Below are 16,202 nucleotides of genomic sequence, written 5' to 3'. Positions count from 1 at the left end.
GCCCCAGCAGTGTTTGTCGGACAGCACGCATTGACTTAACAGGACGTGCTCGTCAGTGTGGCCAAGCCAGCCCTGCCCTCAGCGAGCTGGCGGCCTCAGAGAGGAGGAGTACCTGAAGAGTGTTGCAAATACAGTTATTGTTATCAATCTCCAAACTGCTATGGAAAAAAAAATGGTATGGTTTAGAAAAGTTTGAGGACAGAGTTGAAACACTTATCAAATTTAGCATTGAGGGAAGGACATTTAACTGAGCAATGAGTAGGAAGTGGGACAGTCAAGAACTAAGAGAAGACTCCCTTTGGCCATTTTTAAGGACTAGGGGAAGGAAGGTACATAGGTAGTATGTTTAAGGAACTGAAGAAAGGCAAGTGTGGGAAGGAGGACAGAAGGGGAAGACTGACCCAGAAGAGTTTGGAGAGAGGAGGTGGAGAGCATTCCTTATTATGTAGGGTCTTTAAGACCATATGCTAGAAAAGATGAGGGTTTTTTTTTTTTCCAGCCACAACATAAAGCCATTGAAGGCTTATAGAAAGGTAAATGTTATGATTTGATTTACAATTTATAATCATCACAGTAGTTGTTATAAGGAGAGAGGGTTATAAGAGACTAAAACTGAAACTGAAAGACTCGATGAGGAGTTATTGCAGCAGCCCACGTGGGGACTGCTCACATACACCTTGGCAGTGGATGCGGTAGAGACAGGAATACGTATCCAATATATGGTTGGGGGGAAGAATGAACAGACATAGTGATAAATCATAGATGAAAGTAAATGTAATTCAGGGGAAGAGAGGCATTTCATGAATGATTTGCAATTTTCTAGATTGAGCATGGGAATTAAATTTTAAAAAAATATGTTGCTATTTGTTGAGTTTGGGGAAGATTGACCAAAGTCAGACCCCATGCTAAAGCATGAGATTGTTTTTATTTATAACTGACTTTGCCTGGGACCATACTAAAATTCTTGTTAGGGATCTTTAAATGGATGAGAGCAATCTAAATCATTTAGAAGAAAGTATGTGATATTAACACTATAAAATTTAATTATTGGATTATATTATTTTCTGTAGAATGAAAACCAGATGAATTTCATTGTTTTTTTCAATCTACAGCTCATGGTAGTTGATCTGCTTTGAATAACATACATTACATGAGCAGTTTCCAGGAAGTGGATGTGATGGTGAGAGACATGAAAACTACTTGAGGTCTCTTGAGAAACACCTACACGTGATATGATGCCCAAGAACTGGTGCATGGAGCGGAGGAAATCTAGGCGAACTTTTAAGAGCCCTAAATATTAGAAAGGGAACAGATACAAAGAGGACTCATGACAATAAAGAACAGTATTAATATAAAAATGCCACAATTGTAAAAATCCTTCAAGACATAAGAAATCATTTGGATCTATCAGTTATTAAAAGGAAGTAACTATGTCTTTTTAAGATAATGTATAATAAAGGTGTCTATTTGTTTCTAAGTAAAGTCACATCTCATAAATCATAAAAGTAAATGTAAAATTTGCCATACTAAATCATAGAAACATTCAAAATTATATCTTAGTATTATCCTTCATTCATGGTAAATCTCAAGAAGCCATAAACTTAAACCATAAAATTGTGTCTTATTGTTGTGCCTACATGTATAGAAGTCAATGCTCAATTTTAAAATATAAATAAAGTATAGCTTTCATTTAAAAGCTTCCAACTTCTTTTCAAACCGTAAGTTTAGAAAGAATTTAAACCATTTTGCACATTATTTTATCTATCAATAGTAATTAACACAGTCTTAATCTGGCTAATGTTAATGACCACTGTTCTTCCGTAAATCCCAGTTAAACCAAGCTTATTAAGGGCTAATTAAAGGAAGTCTTATGTGCACTGAATAAAGTAATGTCGGTTTTTAGAGTTGGAGTACATGTTTTGTCTGATAACATAAAATGAGACAAAACTTTTCAATTAAAAGTTTATAGGCACACTGATTGTTGATTTCTAAAAAATGTGCCAATGAAATAGCTGCCAACTTCTTTACTCTTCCTATGTGTATATGATATTTAAAAGTGTGGCAATGTAATCTAAATCTGGAAGCATATTTCCTGAGCATGACAGGAAGCTGAGGTTGCAGCAAACATCCAATAAAATTCTCTAGATAAATAATCAATCAGGATCTGCTAGTGAATATAAGTAAGAAATGTTGAGGGCATGTAGAGAAGGAGGTGTTATGTACAGTTTCAAACAATGTTGAAAGACTGGGAATCCTAGAATCTCCCAACGTTTTAGAAGATATTTGTGAGAATGTATGTGTGCATATGTGTGTGTGTGTGTGTGCATTTTATTATTTTGTTTTCATTTGCTATTTAATACACTTTAGTGTTGTGTTTACAGTGTGCCAGATTGTGTTCTGAGGACTAATTTAACCCAAATAACCCCCAAGGAGCCCTACGAAATATTTATAATTATTATACTAATGACATAGATGAGAAATCTGAGACACAGATAAAGTAAGGTGTCAAAAATGTCTGAGAAGAGTAGTAAAGAACAGATATGTGCTTCATACCTGAGCAGTGAGGCCCAGATTTTGCGCTCTTAGTACCGAATCACAGACTCGTGCTGCCTGTTTTCACTTCTGTGCTCCCCCTTTCCCTCTCTCTCTCTGTCCCTCTGTCTTTTTTTTTCTCTCTCTGTCTCTCTCTCTCCCCGCCCCCCACCATCATCCCTCTCCAAAGACTTCTTTGGGTAGCAGCAGTAAATACTATAGGATACTAACAAAGTTTTGGGAGTTTGAGGATTAACAGAAAAGGAACTTGGCGTTTTAATAGAAAGATGGGCTATGAAAATTAGGTATAAGTGAATCTCAGAATTTGGGGTCAAATATGACTATAATGAGAAACAACCTGTGGTTATAAGAAAATGAAAATGGTGTCCAACTGCACTACATTCAAGGTTTTTGTTTTGTTTCATTTTCTGTTCCTCTAAATTTAGTAAATTTAGTGAAGAATAGGGCATTGGGTTCTGAATAGTTTAAAAACAAGCAAACACATATGTACGTACTTATTTATGTATGTAATACGGTTAGAGATTATAGTACCATTTAAATGTTTTAATACAGTTTTAGAGTTCAAATTTTAAGGAAAACAGACACAAACTTAATATTAAAGGACAATATTTTCATGAAAATCTATTCCTCAGATGCAGTTTGTATTAGGTAATGAGTTGTTTTGACAAATTAGGTCATATTGAATACTGAATGACTTTCATACTTGGTTTTATCATTTCATTTCTTTTTTTATTCATTGTTTTCATCACCTTTATTTCTCAACATTAGTGATTTATATCTACCTAATCAGAATTCCTGGTTACTGACTAAATGTAATACTGTCTGCACTGCATGAGTTTATGATACGGAAATTTCAACCCACAAATCACACCAGATTCCTAGGGGAATAAGTAGATGTTATACAATTACGCTACAGACTTCATCTTAACAAAAAATGCTTACAAACAAATGACTCATTCTGGCTGATCATACTTTGAAATATCACATTATGGAGCTGAATCACATCTCAGAAAAACATACACAGTAAAGATAAACTAGGAAGAGTAAAATAGAAAGTTGCCAACTACTATATGATTTATTTTCAAAGAAACATCACACTAAAAATTAATACTATGAGAGAGTAGAGAACTAAATAAACTTGTATATTCATTTCTGCTTAAATTTATCTCTTATCAATCATAGAAATTAGGTTCCATGCTATTAAGAGAAGGTATTACCAGCAATATTTTAAATCATGGAACTATATATTTAAAAGTAATCAATAAAATAACATAAAGGAACTGATGAACCGCTAGTCAACAGAATCATTTTTTCAGAAATACTTTGCAATAGCCTTTTAAAGTAATTGCTTGTGGTCAGTGTTACTTGTATTTCGGTCAGCTGGCTTGTTAAAACAGAATGGAATGGCATATCCATTCACTCTTTTGTAACCGTCAGAGGAGGTTTTCTATACCTGTAATCAACCACAAGGAGGGTTGATATCATATCTAAAAATTTTGTCAGGCTTTTCAAACAAGTTTTGAAGGTCAAAAGATTTTTTAAATAGATGGAAGAGGTGAGAAACTATATATTTTTCAGAAAAAAAGAGATACATATCTTAGGCTTACCCATAAGTTTTGTGTTAAAATTTTTCTCTCTGGTAAAAATAAAAACACTACTTATATTCTGAAGTAATTATTTGAGACATTATGTCTTTTTTAAAAATGATGTCTATGTGGGGGCTTCAGTGTCAACACGGACTGAGCCAATGACGGGACACATCTTTCTTTGTTGATGGGGAAACTCAGAAACTGCTGAGTTACAATTTGTGGTAAACAGTTTGGAATCTTGCCAGAGCTTTATAAACATTTCTGAGCTCACTTTTCCAGGGAACTCTTTTAAAAATCAATTAGAAGTGAAAGTCTTTCAATGCTGGTGTTTTAAAATGTCAAGCTTATATTACTTTTTCCTTGTGCATCAATGGCAATATTTCAAAACCTGTGTATTAAATTGATTACATTCTATAATTAAGCTATTAGACGGGATAGAATGTTTCAACTATTCTGAAATTTACACGACAGCAGAACTGGCTTGCCTTTTGTTTGTTCATTTGTTTTTAAAGAAAATAAGCCCAATTGGGTTAAAAAAAATGGGGAAAGCAAATGTAGAAAGCACTAGGTAAGAAGACTGTATAAATGGCTTCCCAGACTTTATATTTAAAGCATGCTCAAGTATATTTATTGATTTTGAAAATTGTTTTTAAAATTACACGTCAACAAGTTAAAATAATAAATGTTTTATTTATGATTCCTGAATCAGGACTTTTAACAAGAATTCTATAGACAATGGCAGAGGTCAGTTATGAGTCTAAATTTAAGGAGAAAGCTCTATTCAAGAATTTGCTCAAATCAAGATTATAAGTAAAGATTATAATCTTGAAGATTATTTAAAGATTTAAATTTAAAGATTATTTAAATATACATATGAATGTAGAGGAATACTTATATGCATGAGTGTTTCAATAAATGTGTATGCATAGCTATTTCATTATTAAAATAGGGTATTATCAAAACTTTTAAAGGTAGTACCAATTTTTCATGTGCTAAAAACTTCGAATTAATTGTGTGTTATAAATACAATTATTTCACATACAATTATATATTTTTAGGAAAAGAGATTAGAGTCTGTAACTATCAAAAAACATGCTCTTTAGTCAAGAAATAAATCACACATTTACTGTAGAGAGCAAAGGATTAAAATTCCTCAGTATGTGTAACAAACACATTGATATTAATTGGTTTGTCCTTTCAAGTTGTGTTTATCTCTTCATTTCCATCACAGTTTCAAAGGTCACTCCATTCCATTTATAAATCCAATATGACAGAGATTAGTAAAGCAAAATGCAACAACTAAATGAGTACATCATCATGCACTCACACATCTCACAATTCATTTATCCAATTAATAAAAAATACCATCACATGCTGTGTGGTGAGTTTTTCCAAAGCACTGAAATGGTTCACGTCAAAATAACTTATTCATCAACATTTAGGTTCCACACTATAGGAAATGCAGAGAAACAGTGAAGTAGAAAGACAGCAAAAAAGTATTTATTTCTACATTTCTCCAAAATAAAAGAATTAAGAAAATAAATAGCCCTGGCTGGTGTACCTCAGTGGATTGAGCGCGGGCTGGGAACCAAAGTGTCCCAGGTTCAATTCCCAGCCAGGGTACATTCCTGGGTTGCAGGCCAGAACCCCCACCAACCGCACATTGATGTTGCTCTCTCTCTCTCTATCTCCCTCCCTTCCCTCTCTAAAAAAAATAAATAAATAAAATCTTAAAAGAAAAGAAAAAAAGAAAATAAATATATTTAGTAAATTCACTTTAGACTTGTAATGAGAGATTCTTGGAAGGGACAATACAGAGATACAAGAGTACTTGTGTGTGTGTGTGTGTGTGTGTGTGTGTGTGTGTGTCTGTATGTGATGTCTCGCTGTTGAATTGCCAAGGTCATATATTATCAAAAAGAGAAAATTGAAAAATTGAAAATAGTGTCATCATTTACTAATAGTAATGAAAAAAATAATATCTTGATGCTCAGTTTGATATACTTATTTTCAAAGATTCTAGACTATGTCCTTTGCTCTCTATGTAGGCACAGTTGTGGAGAGTGGTAGGTAGGCCTGCAAAAGAATAAGATGAAACTAAATAAATGCATGTGTGCATTAAAGCTGGCAGCCCTACAAGGCTGGCATTTAGGTGGCTACAGGAAATAATTTGGACACAATGTGACAGACTTTTGTTTTAACAAGTTCCACTCCAAAAATTCTGTTGTGTTATCCAGGTTAAAGGATGAAAGAAGAAAACGAGAAAAATATAAGCAACAGCAGGACCAGCCAGGAAGAAGACAGAGCCAAAGACCTTGCAGTGCACTTCAGAACTTAGATAAAATGATAAAGAAAAAGCAATCTATTTCCATAAAAGCAGATGAAGATACACAGAACTAATTAACAGATTATTTCTCAATGATAAGACTTTTATTTTTCTAAGACAAACATGAATGAAGTTAAAACAAATTGAAACTGGTTTCAGAACTCTTTTTTTTCTGCTTCCCATCTCTATTATATTGAGCTGTCTCATGAAGTGTCAGAGGGTCTTTGAATCCTAAGGCAAAATCCAGAATGTTCATAAGGCTTTTGGGTATTTAAGTAGGCTTGAACCACTCAAGTGGCCTAGTGCCTGAGTATAAACTGTTTATCACCACCTTATAATTAATAAAGTCATATCACATTTATATTTGTTTACTAATCTATGATTTTTACATAAGTGTGTTGTGTGATATAGTTAGATTTTTTAACATAAAGCATCCCTTTAAGTTAAATGTATGTTCTGGAAAAAGTTTAAGTAAAATTATAATTATTAAATGTTTTCTGAGGATAGTAAAGTCTCCTTTCCCTAGATACTCTGAAATAAATTGTCTTCTCTAAAACACAGGTGTTTCCCAAAGACACCAATCTGTGCAGTTGCACACATACAATTCCGGATGAACAACCTGTCTTTTAAATTTTTCACTTAGAAAATGAAAACCTTTTCTGAGAATTCCTGAAATGTTGCAATGTTGTGTGAACTCAATTGACGAAAAGGCTTAAGTATGTGCCCTAACGACACGTGCAGCATTGATAAAAATGCAGAGTTCACATATTCTTTTAAATTGTTTTAACTTCACAACACCCACATATGCATAGAGGACTGGCCATACAACACACACACGCATCCTCTCTCCTGTGTCCCCATGCAGATCGTCACCCCCAGACCACAAATGACCCCAAGGAAGTAAGTACACTTCTTGGCTGAACAATTTATCAACAGCTTGAAGTGACCGCAATGGTGATCCGATCCCGTGTCCCCACCTATCATCAGATGTAGGCCACATTCTTCAGTCCGCAGAACCAGAAAGCAAAAAAGTCCCTGTCGCATTTGCCCTTTCATAGAGATGGAAATATTATTAGAAAGGACATAAACAGACTAATTAAATCACAGCAGTATGGCTGGGATGACAGCTGGTACAGCGTGTGACTGAGAAGATCCATATCTGTGAGCAGGAGGTACTTCACTTCCAATCCACTTGCTATTAGGTGCTTTCAAGCTTGCTGTGCAGACATTAAATAATAACATATCATTTCCAAGACTAAAACGATGTAAAGAAATAAAAAAGGTTTTCTACCCAAGAAATCTTTTGTGCAACAGAGAAAAAAATCATTTACCACTCAGTTCTGCTTTTGAGATAAAGATGTAATAATGCCATTACCTTTCATCAGCAGGATCCTTGAAAATCAACACTCTTTGCTTATCATGCTGTGAAATACAAATAGAGCTAAAGGCATGGTCTGCGAGGCACTGCTGCAGCGATATTAACTAACAGATCTGCCCTTTGTGAAGGAAACCGTATCCGTTTCATTAGTGCAGACTCTAATTCAAAACTGTTGAAAATGAACTGCACATACTGTTTTAATAACAACATTCCTAATCATTATCAAACTGGTAATTCTCTCAGCACCGAATGTAAGGGTCTGTGTTTCCATTATGACCTGCTGTTAAAGAAAACCATATTTAGATCCTCCGTTCTTTTCTCTCTTCCAAATAATCCAGGTTCATTTGGGGGGGGCAGGCACCAAGAGCCTGCAAGATGATATATGCCACATTATTTCATCATGGGTGAATGGACGCTTTTATGTATTTATGTCAACTACTATATTATTTACTTATCATCATTTAGTTGTTCTATTTTATATTCAATGTGACATGCCATGACTCAGACAAATGGCTTTGTAGTTTTGGAATATGTGGACAGCTTAGAGAAGAATCACAGTCACACAAATGTGAAACATTAGGTCTGGTGACAGGGGTATCGGGCTCCGAGTATAAACGTGTGCACCCACACTCTCACTAATGTCGGTCCATGAACGCCCTAGTAACCTCTCAGTACGTCTTTCTAACATCAGGTCATCCGAAGAGTTATCCGATAGAAAAATGATGGAATAGGGCCTGGGGTTAGTTTAAACTGAAATGTTTCCCTCCACTTATATTTTTGAAGCTTATGTAAACAATATTGCATGCTGTTGTAGGGTTACAAGGGTGACAAGGATCAGTTTTAGCACTTTCCTTGGTGAAAACTTTATTTCCAAGCCTGTGACAAGTGCATCTGATCCCCCAGAATGTGGTGGGGTTTACACAGAATGAATCCGTATAACAATTGGATAGATCTTACATTTCCTGATGTTTTATGGTTGCACAAGGGTGCAACATCAAATAAAAAATATTAGTTTACATTTCTTAGTATGAAATGCTTGAATTATTAGGTTTACTGCATTATCCTCTCATTACTTGGAATAGACAGTATTTAAAAAAACCCACTGGATCAATAGTTCTAATTATGATCTCCAAATTCCATACAAATAAAAAAATCATGAAAATAAAACAGACACTAGATAAAAAGTGGAAATATTCTCTGAATTCTGTCTACCTATACCATAAAACATGTTTTATAATTCATATAGGAAACTAGTACATGTTACTAATCAGACTTTAATGATTTTATCAACATGAAGAACTGGATTTACAAATGTATGTTCAAATATTTTAAAATGAGAAAAGTGTTCCTTCTAACATATAAAAGTCTTTTTCTATAAGGTCACCTGCTATGATCACTGGTGTTTCTATTATTTTCACAGCCAATGATAATAAAAGATATGTTGTGAGAGAAAATGCAAAATGATACCATTCACTTCATATAATATCGTGAAAAGGAGCTTAATAAAATGACCAGTTATTAATACACTCACATGTCATTTTAAAATAAACTAATTTTAAGCAGTATTAATTCTTAAAAATGCATAATTCTTTCATAATAACAGACAATATTAACTATAGTTCCTTTCAGATCCTGTGAAATAAATGTATACTATAAAAGTGTACAATTGTGTATCATCATTTCTTCTTACATTCAGAATACATATTTTCTATCCTATTCATCATATATAATGGTTCTATAATATGTGAAACTATATGATAATATGCTTAATAATGCCTTGTTTCAGACATTTAGGCTGTTTCAGGTTTCTATTTTATCTTAAAAATCACTGTAAAGAATATCTTCTTGTTCTTCATCTTCTGAAATCTCTTCTTGAGATTTCAAAGAATTTTTAAGCCAAGAGGGTAACTGGGCATCAAGCTCCTTGATTATTAAATAAGAAAGCTGAGAAATTAAGAGACTTATCCAAGTAGCTAAGAATTGATTAGCTTCATGACGACCAGAAGCTAAATCTCCTGACATAGTTTCTCTCTGTTCCTCCATCCCAGTTCCTGGATTCGTCTAGAAAAACTTACCTTGGTCATGCTATAAGATATTCCAATTTTACACAATGATTTTTTCAATAATTTTGTTTTAAACCAGCTATTTAGTCTGTATATGTTCACATTAAATTACTTATTAAGCATAATAAAGAAAATGCCAGGAATTTTAAATATTTACAAGCGCATTTAAATTTATGAAAGAAGAGCTTACTATTTTTAATTTTTTTAATGTTAGAATTAGCAGTTTTGTTTGAAATGTCAGGACATGGAGACATCTTTTGCATAGGGAATGATATGAACCATATGGCTTATTCACAATCAACTGAATTACAAACCATGGCAGTTCCTACACTTTTAAGAGATGCTTATGTGGTCCTTCCATTAAAATTCCACTAATGTGACATTTGTGAAAAGGTTTATGTTTGAACATACTTTCCTCACCATATGTGAAGCCACAGAGAGCAAAAGCATCAATTCAAAGTGTTTATATAAATCGACAGCTATCAGTTCTAAAATATTTCTCATCACATATGTCAGGATCTTTCTGGCCTTTTAGGATAGTTTTGCATGCTTCCATGTTTACAAGCCCCTGCCTGTTAAAGCTGTTCGATTTTACTCATCAGACAGGAAGAAGCATTTTACAAACTACTGCTAAGCAGAGAAACATTAAGAAAGTTTAGAAAAACTTTCCATATTTAATCTGTTAAACAACGGCACATTTCTTATGAATCAGTGATACTGTAATTGAACTGGAGACATTTTTAGAGCAAGCTTGCTTTGGCTTTTTCACCCTCCGATTTGGAATCTGCTCACAGTACTGCCAGCTTAACCAAAAAGGATTAACTCTCATATCCAACTGAGAACACAGATAATTCTCAGTAATTGGTAAAAAATGAAGATGAATGGGGCTGAGAGATAAGGAGCAATTAGCTCATCAGCAGTTACAGCTGTGCACTCAATCCGGATCCATCTCTTGAGTCTCGGCCCCTTTTAAAGAACCTAAGCAGAATAAGCATAGGACACCCCCTACCCCAAAATTTGCGTATACCTGCCCATCATTCCTCTAGTCTTCCACTTTATTTCCTCACTATACAAAGACACCTGTCATAGCATGCTATGTAAATTACTACCTCTCTCAGGACCTGTGTCTAAAGCCAATCTTCTTTTTAAACTTTTTTTTATAACAGAAACCAAATGACTACTGTAGACACTCTTAAATTCCCTGTCAATCGTTTCATTATAGCAGCATCATCTGTTTGAAAATATAAGCAATTCCCTCATCTAATTATAGGAAGGATTTGAGGTTCATTAACATTGCCAAGGCAGAGAATCCAATGTGCAACTGCAGAGCTCTGCTTGGTGGCCTGTGTTCTCAGTTTCCTTTCATTTGCTTTCTCAAGGTCTCCAAGACTTTTTCCTGAAATCATAAAAAGTACTTTTTCCTTCCAAATAGACACATGAATTAGAAGAAAGGAAATGACTTCAGTGTAAACCATTCTATTTCGGCGAGAATAGTTTTTAAAAAAAGATAAGGGGATGGTCAGCTGGAGAAGATAATTTTATCTTCCTATATGCCTTTTTATCATTGAATTTGTTTTTTTTTTTTAAGTTGACGGATAGCAATAAGGAGTAAGGAATGCAACTGAAGAACCCAGCTGTTAATCCCAAATTCAAATTCTTGTTTTTACTTGAAACTCCTACATCATTGTAATTATTGCAAGTTTAAGAAAATGAAAAAGAATCCTCCATTGCAGGGGTCTGAAATGTGCTCAGGGTTGTGGATCACCGCGGCGGTGGACACTTATATTCCACAGTGTTCGGAAAGAGAAAAGACTGAAGTCTCAAGATTACTTCACTTCCTTAAAGAAATAACAGCAGTGGGGGTTACGACTATAGTTTAAACAATAAGAATTTCTTGGGACATCTGTTTTGAGATCACATTTTGAATAGATATGAACTCATTTCCTACCAAGCAAGCAATCTACTATTGTTGATAGCTGTTTACCAGTTCTGTGAGTCAGATATTAGCTTGTGGCAAAGGTCCCTCTTAAAGTCTCCGAGTATTCTTTAAACTGTGTACATAGTGTTTTCCTTAAATAAAATGTTAAGAGAAGTAAAAATGCAGTCTTTTCCTGTCTCTTGGTAAATTATAGTCCACAAAGTCTCAGACTTGAGAATAATATTTAATGTATTTATCTTTAAAGAGTCATTTCCTATGTTGTCATTAGTTAAGGGAGTAAGATATTAGCTTTAGCAAGTATTTAAGGAACACAGAAACTATTAAGAGATGCTCACTATGTCAATATTTATGTAGCATTTCAAAACTAGAAGTAAAATTAAGTTTCCTTTATTTAGATTAAATCAATTGTGATTTAGTATCCTCAAAAATGTGCATGATGGCAAAAAAATGATAAGCAGATAAAAACACAACTACAGACACTATGGAATTGACCTTGGGTTCACCAGTTTTAAATTCTCTCTATTATCCTAGTCCCAATTTCCAAGCAGCATTTTTTAAGCTGGTTATGTAGATCAGCCCTTAAAGCAAAAAAATAGCAATTTATCTGGCCTGTATGTTGTGGATAGTGTTGCCACTAAAAAGAATCCAGGACATTTTTCCTTCTTATCTGCAATGTAGCTCATATCAGCCAACCTGTCACAAGATAGTACTTGATATAAACAAGAGATTGCAAAGACATCTCAGTAATCAATATCAGGATGGCTACAGTATGGAAACCCCAACCAGTGCATATCATTTGTCTCAGCATCTATTTCTATGGCCAAATGAAGCATTAATTCAAATCATAAATCTATGGTGATTTAAATCTGGGAATGAGCACCTGCCTGCTTTAATGATTTATTTTGTACATTTCAGTAAGCAGGAGATTTGTCCATATGAACTGACAGGTCACCTTCAGATGCCAGGAGCAGACTGTTTATCACCATGCAGACTAGCATCTCATCTTAGCAAGTAAATATTAAACTAAAAGAATCCAATTGATTGTGGATGAGGGAGAATGGCGACACGGCCATATATTTTACTCAGCGTGCTGATGCCTCACTCAGATCTATCGTGAAGTTCTCAGTTCTTCCTAAAGTGATCACTCTGTTGGAAAGATGTGAGCTCAAGGTTACCAGGTAAAATTGGAATATACAATAATTATTTGTCAGTGTCAAAGGTTTCTTTAAACACTTTTTTGCCTAATTTTTACGATTCATATTGAGAACCGGAAAAGGTCTTCTAGAATAAGAATATCCCCTCACCCCAGCAAACCAAGAGAACCAAATCAAGCAAAAGTAAAATCTATTATCTAAGGCAATAAGGTTTTATTCACAACCAAGAAAAACAAACAAAAAAGCCCCCAAATTTTCCCACATAAGAAAATCTGAAATGTTTGACAAAACATGTGAGCCAAACGAGTACAAGAGATAAAAGAACCCTGAAAAGACCTCAAAATTGTCACTGGATTTGGGCAGAGCTGAGTAGCAACAATAGATCATTTAAGGAGCCCCTCTCTGAGGGGTTGCACTACTTCAAAGAGCCGAATGATAGATTCATGAGAGCGCTGAGTTTGTATTCTCAAATGCAGGCCCTTGAGATTCTTGGGATTCCTGCTGGAGTTCCTCTGCTTCACTGTCACTTTCTGAGCTCGCGGATGGTCCTAGAGGAGCCAGCCCATCCAGCTATGGCTGCCTGCACCTGGAGCCACGCTGCCCTTTGACTGGGTGCCTCCTGAGTGCTGGCACTGTAACATGGTTAATTTTGTGTTCCTACATGAGCTAAAATCAAGTGTACAACAAAATCCAAGTGACATAACAGCTTCCCCCAAATTTCCTCAACAAACAATATCCAGCAGAGAGAAGAGGGAAACAGAGGAGGAAGCAGTTAAATGCTGTATAAAGAGGACAAAGTTATTTTCAGGAGGGTAGATTTGGAGAAATAATAATAATAATAGCAAAAGCAATACCAAAACAACCAATTTCATTGTTGACCAAAAGGTGGTAAGGTGGCATTGTAATAAATAAAGTGATAAACACTTGACAAATATGATCTCCTCGAATTGTTATGATGTAGACACTAGCAAGCACTGTTCTCAAAATCAGAAAAGACTAGGGCCATATAAAGCAACTGCTAATTCAGCAACTGCTTTGATCTGTGCAAGTTCAGTCCCCACCCTACCATTGCTTTGCACCCTCTCTGTCCTTCCCTTCCTCAAAACTCTCTTGTCCTCATCTCTAAAAAAAAGAAGAAGGCAGGTGCTGTGCTCAGGAAGGATAATAAGTCATAATAAGTTCTTAGAGGACAGCAGCATGTGAGAGAACCAAATAACATTTGATAACAATGACAATGATAACATTTCCCCCTCAAGTCAGCCATAGAAATGTAACATAAATTATCTACATGCCTTAGGGACTAGCAACAATACTAATGCTATAACAATCCCAAAATGCTAAGACCCTCTAAGAAAATTCAAATAAATTCCTGCTCCTGGTTCAAACTGGTGTTGGGGCAATACATTCAATTAAAAAAAAGAATGAAATATACAAAAGATGATATGAAGTAACAACTATATACTTTAGTGAAGAAAAAGTAATATCTTCCAAGTGAAACACAAAAGAAAATCCAAATTGTTCTTTTAAGTATTATAATAGCCTATATATCCAATAATTAAGATAAACTATTATTTTTGGTCAGTAAGCGAGTATTATTTCATGCCAATGTTCAACCATAGTCCATAGTCTCCTTTGGTTTCTCGGGGTCAACTTCTGCTCTGCTGCTCAGAAATTTGAACAGAAGTAAAATGTTTTAATATATTTTGCTTTGCTTTAAATTTTAGTAAGTTGCATACTTTGTTTATCCCTCCTCCCAGCAACAACTATTAAGAACGATCTGCATTAAAGTCTTATTCTTCTAAAAATTTAAAAACAATCTAGGTTATTTTTAAAATGATCATTAAAATTTATAGTGGCCAATTACTTATTTATAAAAGTGTCTAATTTTTTGGCCCTGGCCAAGTAGCTCAGTTGTTTAGAGCATCATCCCAATATGAAAAGGTTTGGGTTCTATCCCTATTCAGGGCACATACAAGAATCAAGCAATGAATGCATAAATAACTAAAATGACAAATTGATATCTCTTTATCTCTCTCAGATAAAAATCAACTAATAAAAATTAAATTAAACAAAGGGTCTATGGTTGCTCTGTTTCACAGGTCAAAATCAAAGACTTCTATTTTTTAAAAATGTGAATAAGTAGTTCTAAAAGGAGAATTATCAATCATTTTACTTCAATCATTTTTATTTTTAAAAAAAGATTTTATCTATTTATTTTTAGAGAGGGGGGATGAGAGGCAGAAAGAGAGGGAAAGAAATATCTGTGTATGAGAGAAACATCCATTGGTTGCCTCTTGCACGTGCCACCACCAGGGACTAGGCCACAACCCAGGCGTGTGCCCTGACCAGAAATCGAACTGGCGACCTTTCCCTTTGCAGGACGACGTCCAACCAACTGAGCCACACCTGTCAGGACATCATTTTTAACTTTTTTATTTAAAAAGATATTTATTTGTTTTTAAAATTTTCATGGTAAAATTGACTTCTTGGGCATAGATGATACAGTTCTATGAATGTTAACCCTTTTTTCATGTAGCCACCACCACACTCAAGACACATCAATATGCCATAACTCTGAAATTTTCCCTTTACCATTACACTCACCCCTCACCTCTTGCAACTCCTGCCCTGCTCTCTATCCCCATAGGTTTGCCTTCTCTAAAATGCCAGGCAGATAAAGTTAGACATGCTTTTTTAGGTTGATTATTTCCCCCAATTTAAAACCTCCTCCTGTTCATTCGTTTGTTTTTCCATTTTTCAGAAAACTCCCTTTCTCTTTCTCCCAAACACCTGAGTTGAGCAGTAATGCCTTTCAGATGATCATACAGTCACTACAAGTTTTTAACTTTTAAAAGCCTAAATTTATACATGTAAACCATGATCGAAACAATCTGCTGCCTCCTGTCTTCTCACCAGAAGCACCCCAAATGCAAGTGCTGACGATTCCCTTTGTCTCCTTCTGTGTGAACGCCGTGCCTCCCGACTCTCTGCCCAATCTATTCATTCTCAGAATTGCCGCCACCTTCTTCGTAGCCTACTCTCAAATCAGACCCACTACCGCCACTCCTTTTCTATTTCCCCCATGGAGTTCTGCTGAAAACTCCCCTTTTCCCTCTTTTTATGTTAGAAGATACTCTTTGGCATCACCGAAGCAGTGGTATTTTGTGTTTTGTATATATATTTCAAAATTACTTCCTACT

At 34.9% G+C, this 16,202-nt stretch overlaps 1 protein-coding gene across 1 annotated transcript in view; it reads right to left on the bottom strand.

The window, feature by feature from the left end:
• DACH1 (dachshund family transcription factor 1) overlaps positions 1-16,202 on the bottom strand; it is a 399,674-nt gene that overhangs the window by 164,705 nt on the left and 218,767 nt on the right. The gene's annotated exons all lie outside the window — the stretch shown is intronic.

Source organism: Phyllostomus discolor, chromosome 11 (assembly GCF_004126475.2).
Source record: "Phyllostomus discolor isolate MPI-MPIP mPhyDis1 chromosome 11, mPhyDis1.pri.v3, whole genome shotgun sequence".
NCBI lineage: Eukaryota > Metazoa > Chordata > Mammalia > Chiroptera > Phyllostomidae > Phyllostomus > Phyllostomus discolor.
The sequence above is the reverse complement of the archived record's forward strand: the minus strand, read 5'-3'. Positions and strand labels throughout refer to the sequence as shown.